This window comes from Delphinus delphis, chromosome 1 (genome assembly GCF_949987515.2).
Source record: "Delphinus delphis chromosome 1, mDelDel1.2, whole genome shotgun sequence".
Classification (NCBI taxonomy): domain Eukaryota; kingdom Metazoa; phylum Chordata; class Mammalia; order Artiodactyla; family Delphinidae; genus Delphinus; species Delphinus delphis.
In genome coordinates this window covers 107389944-107404932 of record NC_082683.1, presented here as the reverse complement: position 1 = coordinate 107404932, position 14989 = coordinate 107389944, and the positions used below count along the sequence as shown (strand labels likewise).

Below are 14989 nucleotides of genomic sequence, written 5' to 3'. Positions count from 1 at the left end.
CTCCAGAACAGGGGCTTTAGGTACACGGGCCAGGAAAACACGGGGTCACGCACGGGGCAAGCACCAAACTGGCCGCAGCTAGGGGAGTGGCGCTAAGGGCGGGGCTGCTACGGGGTGGGGCGGGGCGGGGCTGGGCGGGAGGAGGCCCGGGGGCCGCTTGGGTGTCACCACCAACCCGCTCCGGCCGGAAACTGGCGCTTGTTTCCGGCCGGACGGCCGAAAACCACCGATCCTGAACCAGCAGCCGGAGTCGAGTGTGGAGCAGGCAAAAAGCCACTGGGGGAGGCCAGTCCAGATCAGTCCCGTCTGGCTCCAGCTCCTGATCCTGTGCGGAACAGCAGCCGCGGTCTCAGTCTCTGCCACCGCCTCCGCCTCCATCGTCGACGGGGGAGGGGCCGGCCGGACCCCGGGGTCACAGCAGAGGAATGAGGAGAGGCAGCCGGGCCCCGCGCTCCGCCCCGGCCTAGGGCCTTGCCCCGGGAGCCGCGAGGGTAACGGAGCCCCCGCCTTGTCACCCTCCCCCGTCTGCTCCCGCCCCTCCCGCCTCTTCAGACTCCCAAACTCTGACCCTCTGATCGCCACTGTTCCCCATCTCCTTTCTGATTATATTTCACCCTGAGCCATCTCCTCTCGGCACCCCCTCTTCGCCCTGACTGTTCCTTGCTTGGCCCCAACCTTTCCGCGGTTACTCCTCCCTTTCACCTGCGTCCCGCCTTCCCAGCCTCCCTTCCCCGTTCGTGGCCTCCCTTCGTCAACTGTGCTGGGCAGTTTGGACGGTCCTCCCTTGTCAGCTAGACTTTCGGGGAGAGATGGTGGAGTTTTAAGGTGGCTAGGAGTGCAGGGTACTACCCTCATTGTAGGATAAAGTTCATTTTAAAGTCTCAATATAAAAGTAAAATGAAAAGAAAACAAGCTGTTCTCCCCTATCGATAGCCAAACTGAGGTGCGTCTAGTAATGGAGGAAGGGAGCGAAAAAGAAGTGTGTGTGTGTGTGTGTGTGTGTGTGTGTGTGAGAGAGAGAGAGAGAGAGAGGGAGAGAGAGAGGTTGGTTCTAGGGCAGGCTTATGAACTTTAGAAAAAAGAAAAGTTGCCGTGAGCCGATGGAAACTTTAGAAGCTGATGATGAGTAAGCCGGGGGCTGCGTGATCTCACTCCTCTTCTCATAATTACTAGGTTAACGGTGTGGCTCCGGTCGGGATGGAACGGGATTTGTTTACTGGGCCGGCGTATTTTTAGCTTGTCGGCTCACAAGGACCAGCGCTCTGAGTCTCTCTCTCCGCCTCTCTCTTCCCCTCCGTCTTTCCTTCTCTCTCTTCCTCTTTTTTTCCCACCCCTCACCCCCACCCCCCCACGGTCTAGATAATCTCTCTGGAGCCCAGGTGGCTTCTCTGGGCACAATACAGATATAAAAATTAGGTTCAAAGAAATTTTCTGTAAGAGGTTCTCCCCAGCTTTTCAGGGAGTTTTCATGAATGCAAAGGCAAAATTTAGTTGACTTTTAGTACATATATGTATAAAATACTTTATAGAAAATCAGAAACAGGTAATGTTCAGTCTTTGGCTTCTCATACTGTATATTTAGATCTTAGAGGACGCTGGATCCCTTTGTCTTTCAACCTATTTCTAAAGTGGGAAAGGACAAAGTAGAGAGAAGAGGTAGTCGATAAGGCGGGTCCAAAAGGGTAGTTAGTCCTAAATCTTTTAAAAAACATTTTCTATACTGTATTACTTTAAAAAACAGAAACTTTCTTTCCTAATAAGTGAGATTGCATTCTTGATGGGATGGAGAAGACAGCAGGGGCTTATGCTGGGTGCCTAGGGAGAATCAGACTTGTAATTAAACATTTGCTGTGCATAATTTACAAATGAATACATTATGGGCAAACAATTATACTCTTTGTCCTCATTGTTTTTCCGAGCCTTTCTTTTAAAGGTTAGTAACCAACCTGCTGTGCTAGTCTATTGATATTTTGAAGGCTGGACAGAACTGTAAAATAAATGAAATTGATGTTGCTCATCTGGAAGCTGAATACCAGTCTGTTCTAATTTCCGCTAGCTACGCAGCATGCCTCAGAGCACCTCCCTGAGTTAGTGGCCAGTTACTATGTACTTAGAGATTACAAATGAATACACATATTAGCTCATGCTAGGAATAATTGAAATGATAAATACGCTGAAAAGATTTTCCAAAACTGAAATAGATTATTTTTCGATTTTTTCCATTTCGGATTATCAGCACCTTTCTACCGATAATCATCCATTAACATGAATAATTTAGAGTTGAACAGATATCCACTTTGGACAGTACGCATTCAAGCAGGAAGGAAAGATGGAAGGAAGATAGTTTCCAAACTATTACTATTTTTGTTGTTGTTGTTGCCTGCTTTGACTTATCCCTTTCATTTAATGCCAAAGACTCCTTTGTGAAGAAAAAAAGTAAACCTTTGCCAAAGAAAGGGCTGTCTACTGACTTGTATAAGGCAAGCTGACCAGTAATGAATGTTAATTACTAGTTGGACTTTGTGTAGTTATGTTACCAACAACGTGGAAATTTTCCTGAAGCTTTATTTCGTTAATCTCTTTCTTTTGGGACCCCTATTGAAAATGACTTAATTTGAAGGGTAATATCTAATTTTTAAAAATCACACATGCTGTTCCAGAGTCTGTTGACTATCAATAGTTGTTTTAATTTATGAGTTAGTTCGTGCCAATATTAGTGATGATATCTGGCAAATTCAATTCATATCTGTATTTAGCAACTTCCCCTAGTTGAACTACATATATTATTCCAGGGGTTAGGGGTGGGGATTGAAGGAGTGAATAAACTCTAGGAATAAGTGTAGCAGCCCAATAGCCCATCACTGTTTTCAGTTCTCAGAAGGCTTTGTTTGGAATTTTGAGATTCAATATATATGTAACTAAGTGAATTATGATGGAGTAACTCAGTATTAAAAATAAGTTTTCAGACTGTTACGGGGGCACTAAGTGCCACTTGTTAAAGTTTTAGAGCTCCTGAATGTCTCAAGCATGCTAAGTATGCTGGCAGAGGACTTTATAAGGGAGCACACGTTCTCCTTACGCCAGACATTCATCCCATCAAGGGAAAAATCCTGAAACAATGCTTTGAAGTGTGACTTCAGCAGTATCTTTCCTATGCAAACTTAGGAGCTGTGGAATGGCAGCCTGGAATCTTTTCAACAGCCCCTGATAAGTCAGACAATTAAAATCTGTGTAACTAGAATGCAGATGCAGGACAGTTTTATCATGAATGCCTGAAATTAGTTGATTTTTTAATATGATAGAAGAAGGAAGTTGATTTTTTTTTTTTAAGTAATAAATCCTTGCTGAATAATGACTGAACACTCCTGTGGATAAGGCAGTTTCCAAGTGTCAGTGACAGGCTTTGGGGAGATATAAAAGTTGTAAAAACAGGTGTTCTTGCCCTTGGGACAAGGGTGATGTTGGGGAAGGCAGTATGTAAATGAGAAAGCAGACTATTATAAGCTTTAACATTTAAGAAAAAACATATAAACAAAACCAAGTTTAATGTGCTACAAATGAAGTATGTAGAGATTAGGAAATTCGAAGTAACAAAGTATGAATGAAGTAAATTAGGGAAGATTTCTGAGTCAGTAAAATTTGAAGTGGACTTGGGAGGCTATGGATTACAGTCATAATGAGGCATGGGCTATGGAGTTAGACGATCTTGGTTCAACTTGTGGTTCTACTTTTTACTAATGTGACCTTGGGCAATTTACTTCTCCATCCTTATCTATATAATAGGTGTGAGCATTCCAATAAATAAAATAATTATTCTGTGTTAGGAGTAAAAGGAGATAAAAGATCTTCTGGGCAGAAAGTATAGAATGTACAGTGTGCAATGATGGTATGAATGACTAAGTTGTGTTTGTGGGGAGAATAAATGAGAATGACTGGAGAGAATGTGGGTTGGTCAAGTCATGGGTAGAGCAGGCGAGAGGGTGGAGGGGACTCAGAGGCCAGACTCTGTTGGGTGTTGATGAAAGGGTCAATAGAGTCATTGTAGGTCCTTGAACAAAGGATGGATTTAATGAGAAGTATTGAGCCCTCTGATCCAAGAACTTAGGGACAAGGAGTCAGGCACCGGTAAATTGTGACTCTCCTACTTCTCTTCTGGACCATCCTGGCCTAAAGAGATCAGCCAGGAGACGTAAGATTCCTTGTAGAAATTTTTGTATTTACACACCTTACTCACTATGTTGAGCTCTGCTTGTGACTGTCTGATGTTGTACCAACCTGTGGGGAAGTCTCAAGGCTATGTCTGGATTCTCTTCAAGAGCTTATGGTAAGGGCAGTGTCATGTTTCCAGTGCATTGAACTTTCAGTTGTCTCTGCTATTGTAGGGAGCACTAGTTTAGGTAATTCAGAACTTCAGAAAGAAAGTTCTTGGTTTGAAAATGCATTATTTTAAAAACCAGACTTATTTTAGTGTTTTGGGGATCATACTGATGAAATGAATTGGCATTTCTAAGCCTGAATTACCTGATAGTGAGGAAAGTATACTGATGGTGAAGAAACGTCAGTCTTGGATTAAAGATTTTGCCTCAGAAATCCATAAAATGAAAAGTCCATATGAGGGTAATTAAGACTGGGCTATACTGAGTATGTTAATGAAGACCAATTTCTTTTCAAAATCTGTGTGTGTCCAATGTGGCCTCAGGCTGTCTGCCTTATTCCTAAGAGCTATTGGTAGAAGATGCCTATGTTGCAGCCTGAATAAGTCTTTACACACAGTATCTGGAAGAGTCCTACTGTGTGATACTGCATTGTTGAAGATTAAGCTGGCTTTTTTTTGAAGGACTTGGGCTTTGTAGAGGCTCTTCAGATATTAGCTCCTTTGAAAATCTATTAGATTTTTCCTCCTGGAGTAAACTTGTTTGAAAATGTGGCCAATTTAAGAAAAAAAAAAAAAAAGAAAAAGGAATGAGGAGAAGTCCACACTTAAGAAGTAACCAAAAAAATCACACAGCTGTTCTTCCATCCTTGTTCTTTCAGTTGACTTGCTTTCCTTCATCCTTGCCTACCCCCAGCCTTCTCATAATCATTACCAAACTATGTGCTTGTGATGTCATGGGCACAGGATTATTATTTACCACTTAAGTCAGGAGATTGAAGTATCTCTGAGCTAAAATTCAGAGGTGGAAAAATCAGTCATCTTAATTTATACAGTTTAGTTCAGGATTATTTTTAACTGTGTTTTTTAGGATTATCTCTTATACCTTATACTATAAGAAATAGTTTTTGATAGGAGAGACTACTAAGCTGTTATTTTTAGTGATCCTGCTGTGAATTTAGTTCTACTAAGTGGTATGGAGGATTAGGAAAAATGACAGTTTTGTGCCCTTGAAGAATTTACAGCCTAGTTGGGAGTAAGGGGAATAGGAAGGAATGAATACCTATTGAGCCTCTTTATGCCAGAGAAAAATTTAAAATGTGAAAGTGTATTATCATTTGCATAATACAGACCTCATACCATAGGTGTTTTGGGAGTAGAGTACTCAGGTAGTTATGAGTGATGTCACAGAGGAATTGTGACTTACTCCAGATCTTAAAAAAAATTGTATTAGGTACAAGAAATGAAAATGAAGCAAATAACAAAAAAATCATTTAAATTTGGAGCTGAGAGGGATCAAGCAGAAGCCTGGGCACAGGAATGTACTTGGAATGTTCTTGGGACAGTGATGAGACTGACCTGAGTCGCAGTGAATAGTAGTAAAACACAGGTGGTTAGGATGGTCTGGAGCTATGTTTATAGAGGGTCTTAAAAGTCAGGCTTATAAGTTTAGATCTTGAACAATGGAAAATAGCTAACCACTGAGAATTTTTTATTAGGATTGTAATATGATGATATTGGGAAATAGATTGGCTTGGAGGGAAGGGAGATTAGCAGCTGGGATGTGTGAGGTGATGAGGCCTGAGCTAGAGTTGTGGAGGGTGGGTTAAGGAGGGGAAAGAGTGACAAAGAGATTGTGAAGGAAAAAATTGAAATCAGTGCGGGCTGGATGTGGAAGATGATGGAGAGTGTTCAATCAAACATAATGATAGCATTTTAAGCCTGGGTTTCTGAGATACTGACTGGGGTAAAGAAGTTAGGGAGGTTTCCTCATTTCTTAAGGAAATATGATGAGTTCAGTTTGAGATGTTTTGGATTTAAAGTGGCAATGAAACATCCGAATGAAAGGTGTTCCAGTTGTTAGAGAAGAGCCTACAGCTGGTGGAGCGGTGAGGGTTAATAATGCTTGAAAGTGTTGTTTTGCAGTTCATCAGCATAGATGTGGTAGCTGTAGCCAAGAAGATGAATAAACTCTCTGAAGACTAGAGTTTAGGGAAAGAGCAGAAGGCCAAAGATAGTGGTACTGATAAATACTACTATTCTCCACTCTTCAGGCCATCTTAATTGAGTTTTTCTGTCTCCTTTCATGTTTTCTGTTCCTCTGCTCCCCACTCCATCAAATACCCATTGAATGTCTCTTGTAAACACTGTCTTAGGCACTAAGGAAGCAGATGAGTCAGACAAGATCTCAATGTCCAAGGGGGTTATGGGTCTAGTGGGAGGAGAGAGATGTGTCAGTATATAGATGGAATGAAGTGTGATAGGTATTGTGTTAGAGGTATGTAGGGGGCAGAGTGGGGGCCTAAAGGTCAGTTCTGCCTTGGACATTCAGAGGTTGGAAAGTGCCTCCCAGAGGAGATGATATTTGAGCTGAGTCTTGAAAGATGAGTTAAGGATATACCCTACAGATGAGAGAGAGAAGTACACTCCAGGCTGAGAAAACAGCATGAACAAAAGCTTAAAGGAACGAAACAGTCAGGCTTCTTCAGGTAACTTTTAAGTAATTATTATGGCTGGAGGACAGGGTTGGAGGGCGGGGAAGAGGCTGGAGAAGTAGGTAAGGCCGATCATGGACAGCTTTATCTTGTGCTACACTAAATGATAAGCCATTTAAGGGTTTTTAAGCATTGGGTGATAAAGTAATTTTCATGTTCTAGAAAGATTATTTTGTTAGTGGTATATAGAGGGTGGATTGGAGAGGAACAAAGCAGAAGACTTTTAAAATAACTTTATTATGTTTAACAGTAATACGTTTGTTGTTGAGTGATCATGTTTGTGGAATCATGGAATCAGAGAACTAGAGGGACTGTTAGGCTTCTTAGTCTCCCTCATTGATTTTCAAACGGAATACCTGAGATTTACTTAGGATCACAGAAGTAGTGAAGTGATAGCTTGGTCTGGAATTCAGTCTTCAGTGGCTGTAATGAGGTAGGTGATTAATAAATGTTAGCTCACCTCTCTCATTCCCTCACAAGTCCCGTTGCAGTGTTTGTTCCATTCTGCCACACTGCATTGAGCTAGAAGACAGAAGGACTTCTGTCGTTTCACTCCATTGTCCTTTTTACTAGTCCAAAGTGAACAGTGGTATTTTCCCAGGTCTGACTGAGGAAGATCTGTTCTGAGAGTACCATGGAGAATAGGGACTTTGACCTGGGGCAGTTGGATGCCCTGGAGTGGAGTGAATAGGATGTTAGGATTCTTCAGCGATAGTGATTCAAATGTAGAAGAATGTCAGGGTATTTGTGTTATTGTGTGTGTAGATGTATTTATCTCTCCTGCTAAGTTGCCTTCAAGTTTTCTTTTAAACTTAATTTTAAATTGTACTAATGAAACTTTGGTAAAAGAAATAAGCTATGATAAATTGGGCACCGAAAAAAGTATATCTAAAAAACAAGATTTGTCATTATACTTGGATTCTAAATCTTTCTTCCCCATGTTTTTAATTTCATTGGATTTTTGTGAAGGTAAATAAATTATTTGGGTTTAAAGCGTGAAGTAAGAGTTTGGATTTTGCGTTTTAGTCTTTTTTGCTGGAGAAAAACAGAACAGGATAGAGGACATCTTAGAGGTCCTTAGATTCCCCTGGGGAAAGTTGGGACATGAGGGGATGTAGAAGGATGGATGCCTTCCACTGGTAAGTCTTCATCGAAACTTAACTGAATTATGATTTCTCTACTCCTTTCTCTGGGCTCTGTCAACATCTCCAGAGAAGGGCCTTGGATTGGATACTGTCCACTTTAGCAGAGCTGCCAATTCTTAATTCTTTCTCAAGTGGGCAAGGGTACATTTTGTTTTTGTTTATGAGTGTTTGGGGGAGGGGTGGGGAGAGAGGCGGCATGGAATAGCTACTCACAGTGAGTCTTTATCTGAATTCCTGTGTAACTGGAAGTTTCCTTGGCTTTGTTTTGCGGCAGATGACTTGGTTACAGGGCATTTAAGCTACGTGGGAAGGTGGTTCTCTCTGCCTTCAGTTATCTGACCTAGGATGGCAATAAAAACTTCCTTTCTGTCCATATATGTCAGCCTCCACCTCACTCTGTTCTAAGTGCCTTTTGTGCACACTAGGTGGGGGATCTGAAGGACGCTCTTCAGTCTAAAACTGAGCTTATCAACTGTTCCCTTAAAGTTTAGGGGAACCAACCTGCTCCTGATTATTTTTGTGTTAATGACTCCCCTATTCTTCCAGTTACCCGGCCCTTTCTTAATTTAAAAATTTTGAATACTAAGATATTTTAAATATTTAGAAAAGTTCAGGGGAATAAACCCTAACACAATTTTGAGCCCACAACCCAAATTTAATGGATATTAACATTTTGTCATATTTGTTTTAGATCTCTCACTTTCTGTTAGGTATTAGATATAGCCAAAGTCCTACTCTGCATCCTTATCCCCTTCTTCTTTCTTGGGAAATGAATCCTGTTCTGAATTGTTATGTATCATTCCGTTTCATGTTTTATACTTTTTTAAAAAATGTGTAATATAGACACAAACAACATATAGTTTTATTTTGAAATCATAAATAGAGTCATACTGCATGTATATTTTTGCAACCTTTTCTCTCAACATTGTTTTTCACATTTGTGTACATGTAGATCTAGTTCATTTAATCACCTTAATCTTGAAGCCTTTTTCCTCTACTGTCCTCCCCACTTGCCTCATGAAATAATCCTACCCATCAGAGTCCCAGTTTAAACCCTGTCTTCCATGAAAACTTTCCTGTTTTTTTTCTCCTGCAGGCTGCGATCTTTCCTACTTCTGAATCCGCCTATCATTTTATTGGTACTGATCTGGTGGTGGTTGTATATTCTTGTATTTTAGTTTATTTGTGCCCTTAGCATGGCTCTTCTACTATACTGTGAGCTCCTTGAAAGCAGATAAGTAGTTTATTTTATCTTTGTATCCCTCAGGGGCTTGCCACAGTAACATAAACATAGTAGGCATTTAGTCGCTATTAGTGACTAAATGGTTAACTAATGAATAAAAAAATAAAGACAGTCCTTTGAGTTGGTGAACTGTTTAATTATGAGTGATATAGTGGCCCTAATGAAAACTAAAGCTTATAAAGAAACATTCAGCACTGAAAATTATATAGAAATGCACATAAAAGTTGAGAGCAGTCAAGACTAACTTCCTGTAGGAGATGAGAGCAAACATTCCCTGAAAAATGAAATAGGAATTGATTGGTGATATCATCCCAATGAGGAAACTCCTGGGAATTGATCCTGATGGTATTTGAGGCAATGTGCTCCTGTGGCCAGACACATTTCACTAGCTATCAAATTCTGCTATTGTCATCAAGGTCTTGACACCTTCACTGGAGATTTATATTGGCATTGGGAAAAAGCAGCCTATCTGTTCACTTAATGAATACTGCTGAGAAACAGGAATTCTTAGGCCTCTAAAAAAGAAAGCCTAAATAATGTACACATTTGTACATATATATGTACTTATACTTTTAACAGCACCTTTTTTATTGATGCGACCAGATTGTATCTCAGCAAAATATTTTTAAGCTTTTAATTGTGGAATGTGTAGTACCAGTATAACATTGTTAGGCCTCACGGAAGCCCTTCCCTCCCCCCACCAGGAAGAAATTAAATGTTAAGTTGAACTATAATGAAATTGCAATTTTAGAGGTAAAGTAAGTAAAATATCACCAATGGTTATTGCTTAAACTTATGTTTATGTTGTTATGTTAAATGGTTATTATGTTTAATGGTTATTATGTTAAATGGTTATTGCTTAAGCTTATATTTAATGGTTATTGCTTAAACTTAAACTGTAGTTAAACTTAACATGTCACGTCTTGATTTCCTATGGGGGTTCTGAAGAACATTATTATGGACCTTTCTGAGGGCTAATTCCAAATCTATTTATAATTCTAAAATGCACTTCTGAACTTTAATTTACAACCGATTATCTTTTGTAGTTATCTTTAGCTCAAATTTTTGATAAAATGTTCTTATTTCTCAGCACACATTTAGTATATTTGGGAAGGTTGTAGGGGAATGTGTGAAGGTTATAGGCCAGAGTACCTGGAAGATAAGGCTGAGATGAAAACTTACGCTGTCAGTAGCTACATATAATTGATTGAATTGGCTTTAATGAGCTTGCAGTTCCTTTGAGTAGATGACCACCCCACTATCCTTTCCTGCCACCCCCATGTCTCTTCTCTAGTCTTGATAAGAGAGATCTGGTGGTGGGAAGAGAAAATTGCTTGTGACCCTTGATTTTATTGATATTTGGAGACTTAACAGGGAAGAGGGTAAGAACCCTGGCTCCTGGCACCAGATTCTTACCCATGGTTCCCCAAACAGTTCTTAGGGTAAGAGCGAGGAGGAATGCGGAAATCAGGAGAAAGAGCAAAGAAACAGAGTAGAGAGCGAGAGTTAGCAGAGGAGCAGAAATGGGAAAAAGGGATATGTATAAAAATTTAAAGAGGTTCTGTTTCCTCTCATCGTTCAAAACCGCTTAGAATTCTTTATAAACCTTGTACCTAAACTATATCAAAGTTGTATCCAGGCCACATACCTACTTGGAAAACATCATATATAGACGTCAGCTTTGAAAGTATCAGCTTTGTGTTCTAAAATGATTCTTTGAAAAGTTAGGTCATTTTAAATGAGTTGGTCTGCTAGTGCCTTTTGAATCATTAATAACTGACTTCAAAGGAAAAGAAAAGAATTCCTCTGAGGCTTTAGAATGAGTAAGTCTTGATATTTACATGAAGATAGTCCCAAGTGAGGAATGAAGGCAAGACAATGGGAAAATATAATGCTACTAACAAAAATATTTTGGATAGCATGCTCTCATTTAAAAACTTTAAGGCTCTAATGAGTTCCTTTGTGAGTGTTTGCTTTCATCTTCTTTGAACTAGGAGCTCACCTGGCTGAGTGTTTGGACTCTTCATTTTCTGAAATTTTCCATCAGTACTAAGGACAAGATTATCTGATATGAAGAATACTTGGTCCCTGTTTACTGTCTAGGGATAGAGACTTAACACACTCCTCAGAATTCTGCAAATAGAATTTGAGAGTTAGACTTAAGATTGGCTGCATCCTAGTTTCTTTGGATGCCTAAAATAAATTCCTAGCTATTTGACACAAGGTGACCTCTCATTTTAATATTAAGTTCCTTCTCTCTCACATCATCTTTGTAGTTTTTGGTAATATACTAGTTCATTATGGAAAGTAAGATTGAAAAAAATCATCTACGCAGATTTCCCTTGATGTTTGCTGTCTGGCTGAGACTATAAATTCCTTTCTACTGAACACCTGCTGTGTACTGGAATTTGGACAAGATGCTCTGAGGAGATGCCAAGGAAGTGTTACCCAATAAATAAACTAAACAAGTAGTAGGAGACTTGGCCCCTTGGGAATATATATTCTGGGTTAAAATAGGACATAGTGTTATATATTTACACACACATATTTAGAAAAAAAGAAATACAGGCTATGTAGTATTATGTATAATCTCACGTAGCATTTTAGAATGGAAAGGAAATTTACATGTTGTCATCATTGTCTGGGTGAGGAACATGAGGCCCAGAATATTTCAATGACTTGTTCAAGGTAGTTACCCTCAACAACAAACATTTTGTTAGATATCTGCCCTCTGAAAAGTTAGGCCTCAGGTATAGAAAGAGTTAAAGTTATCAAGAACTTAGTAAGTTATGAAGACTGAATGTTTGCATAAAAAGATAAATAGTAATACAAAGTCATGGGCATTACGTGTCAAGTGAGGGATACAGTTATATAGAGTTATACAGAAGTTTAGAGGGAGTGGGTAGGGAAAATTTTTACCCTTAGGATAATCTAGGCCTTAGAGAAGAGAGAAGACTGGGTAATTATAGAGGGGAAACATTCAAAGTATGAGAACTTTGAGCTGAGCCCATCTTGCTTGGGAGGCAGAACAAGTAGACATAGTGTTTCACCTAGGAGAGCAATGAGATTAATAAAGTTGGAGAGTTAGGTAAATTGGAGAGGGCCTTAAATCTGAGGCCGAGGAGTTTGGTTTATCCTTACAGTGAAAAATTCCTGAGCAGGGAATTGTATATATAAATTAGTATTTTAGGAAAATTGATTCAGCCGTGTGGTGTGAAATGGAGGAAGAGAGAGCAGTTAGAGGACTGTTACAAAAGAGTCTCTACAGGGGTGATGGGAATGGAGAAAGGGGAGAGACTCATGTGATTTGAAGAAAACTAAATAGAATTTGGTAACTGCTTTTATGAAAAAGGATAGATAAGAACAATGCTCATGTTTTTATTCTGGGTTATAGCAGTAGGGGACCTGGATTTGGTTGGTTTCTGATCTACTCTCCAAAGGGATACCCTGGTGGAAGCAAGCACTGAGTCTAGCCCAACACTCAGATAATACTGAATACAAAGAGTTTAAGTGGCTGGTGTGCATGCCTCATAAGTAGTGGAACTTGGTGTAGAGCCCATTCTTTTGACTGTTGTTCAGTGCTCTTTCTATTATATCATACGGCTTACGAGGAGGTGGGTCAGGTGGTTAAAAACACAGAGCAAATGCCTGGAAGTGAAATGGGAAGTTGAAGACCACATTATGATGAGGTTTAACCACAAGCTGTTTCAGTTCTGCATAGATTTTCCTTATATTTAGACGCTAAATGTGTATACTTCTGTCAGGCTCGTAATGTAACAGTGATCTAGGTTTCTTAGAGCCATCTTCTTCTGAGTTTCACTTCTTCACAGTCAAGGAAAAAGATTCTTTCAGATTTTGGATTTAATTGCATATATTCTCTGACCCCCAATTTTCAAGATAAAATAGTCCTTCTCCCTGCATGTAGTTAGGTTGCTTTGGTTACAAACTATAGGTGAAGTAGCCTCAAAGGCCACATTAGTCTTTTTGGAGGAGGAGAGTTTTGGACCCAAATCTTTCAAGCTTATTTACCCTGTCAGCAGTTATGAACAGTTTCCTTACACAGATCTTATTACCTAAAAAGGGCAGTAAATACTGTGAATCAATAGGGTATTTTTGCTAATGGTGTGTTTTTAGAGAATTGAATGGCTTTCTGAAGAATCCTTTATGTTTTGTTTTTAAATATGTAGTCAGGTATATTTAAGATGTGACTCTTTTTTTTTTTTTGCAGTACGCAGGCCTCTCACTGTTGTGGCCTGTCCTGTTGTGGAGCACAGGCTCCGGACGGACAGGCTCAGTGGCCATGGCTCACGGGCCCAGCCGCTCCGCAGCATGTGGGATCTTCCCGGACTGGGGCATGAACCTGTGTCTCCTGCATCGGCAGGCGGACTCTCAATCACTGCGCCACCAGGGAAGCCCGTGGCTCCTTCTTACTCCCTTTTTTTTCCTTTCCTTTCCTTTCCTTTTCTTTTCCTTTCTACCAGGCTTTTATCTATCTGGTAACAGATACCTGCAGATGCAAAATAGCATTTTCTGGATCAGCTAACACTATGTATCTACTATAAGGGTCTGGCACTGTTATGTAATTTCATCAGCCAAGATTAAATATTCCTGGATTTTATGTTAGCTCCCTTGTAGTCAACATATTCCAATGTTTGGCTTCTACAATTCTTATCCCATTTTAATCCTTGCCATGACTCTTCTTTTATAACTTGTGACCTGCCTGGGGAATAAAGGGAAGAAAACTTTGCTATTTAATAGTGAAGACCCTACCCTCAGCTATACCAAGTGTTTTATATAATCATCTCATTTAATACTGATAACAATTCCGTAAGTTAGGTAGATATTCTTATACCTGCTTGCAGGTAATTCATCCAAAGTATTTATTACTATGTTAATAAAATATTAATTCACCAGAATATTTAGGCGCTGTTTAAGGTGCTGAGGGATATCACAGTGAATATCAGATGAGGTTCCTGCTAAGGCACAGAGAAGTTAAATAACTTGCCCAAAGTCGCATAGCAAGAAAGTGGCAGAGGTAGGATTTAGGTATAGAACTGATGGATTCCAAAGGGAATGTCTGCAACAATTATTATCAATACAATATGCTACTGTTTACATGTACTACATGTTCTCTGTAATTGCACAAATCAAGCTATAAAAATAGGTGGGTTCCCCCAGTATTTCTTTTTAAAAAGGCTCTTGATGAATCTGAGAAATAAATCTGCCTTGGTGCTGGCAAGCACACCTGCACAGTAATGCTTTTCCTCTCTTCCCCTCCCCTCTACCCACTCTCTCTGAACCCACTCATACCTGGGCATGAACTGGACAGTGAGACCTGCTTTGGCATTTGGATGTGTTTGTGCTTTGAGCACTGGGAGAGTTTTATTTGTTTCCTTGACTTCCTTGCCCGCTTGCAAGTTCTTTCTTGTAGCACAATGATGAGTAATGTGTTGTTAACCTCGTGATGTAGTCATGCCAGTTGGAATATGTTTTTCTTTTTCCCTTGGTTCTTTCTGATGAGTATGTGACTCTTGGGTCACACTTGCTTTCCACAGTTCATTCAAATAGAGAAGACTTTCTGTATTCAGAGGACTAGAAAATAGTCTCGAGGTTGAGAAGACTGTTAATATTCAATGTCTTCTGCCCAGCTGAAATCCAGTTTTGTTAGCATTTTAGGTTTATTCTTTAGCAAGTGTGATCCAAGAGAATACTTGTTAGATTATGGCCATTATCA

The 14989-nt window shown here is 39.9% G+C and overlaps 1 protein-coding gene across 2 annotated transcripts in view; it reads left to right on the top strand.

The window, feature by feature from the left end:
- Positions 1-249: 249 nt before the first annotated feature.
- OTUD7B (OTU deubiquitinase 7B) overlaps positions 250-14989 on the top strand; it is a 56190-nt gene continuing 41450 nt past the window's right edge. The window contains exon 1 of one of the 2 annotated variants that reach the window (XM_060029038.1): positions 250-491. The gene's annotated coding sequence lies outside the window, so the exon portion shown is untranslated. The remainder of the gene's footprint in view (positions 492-14989) is intronic. The other variant, XM_060029030.1, reaches the window with a different exon arrangement.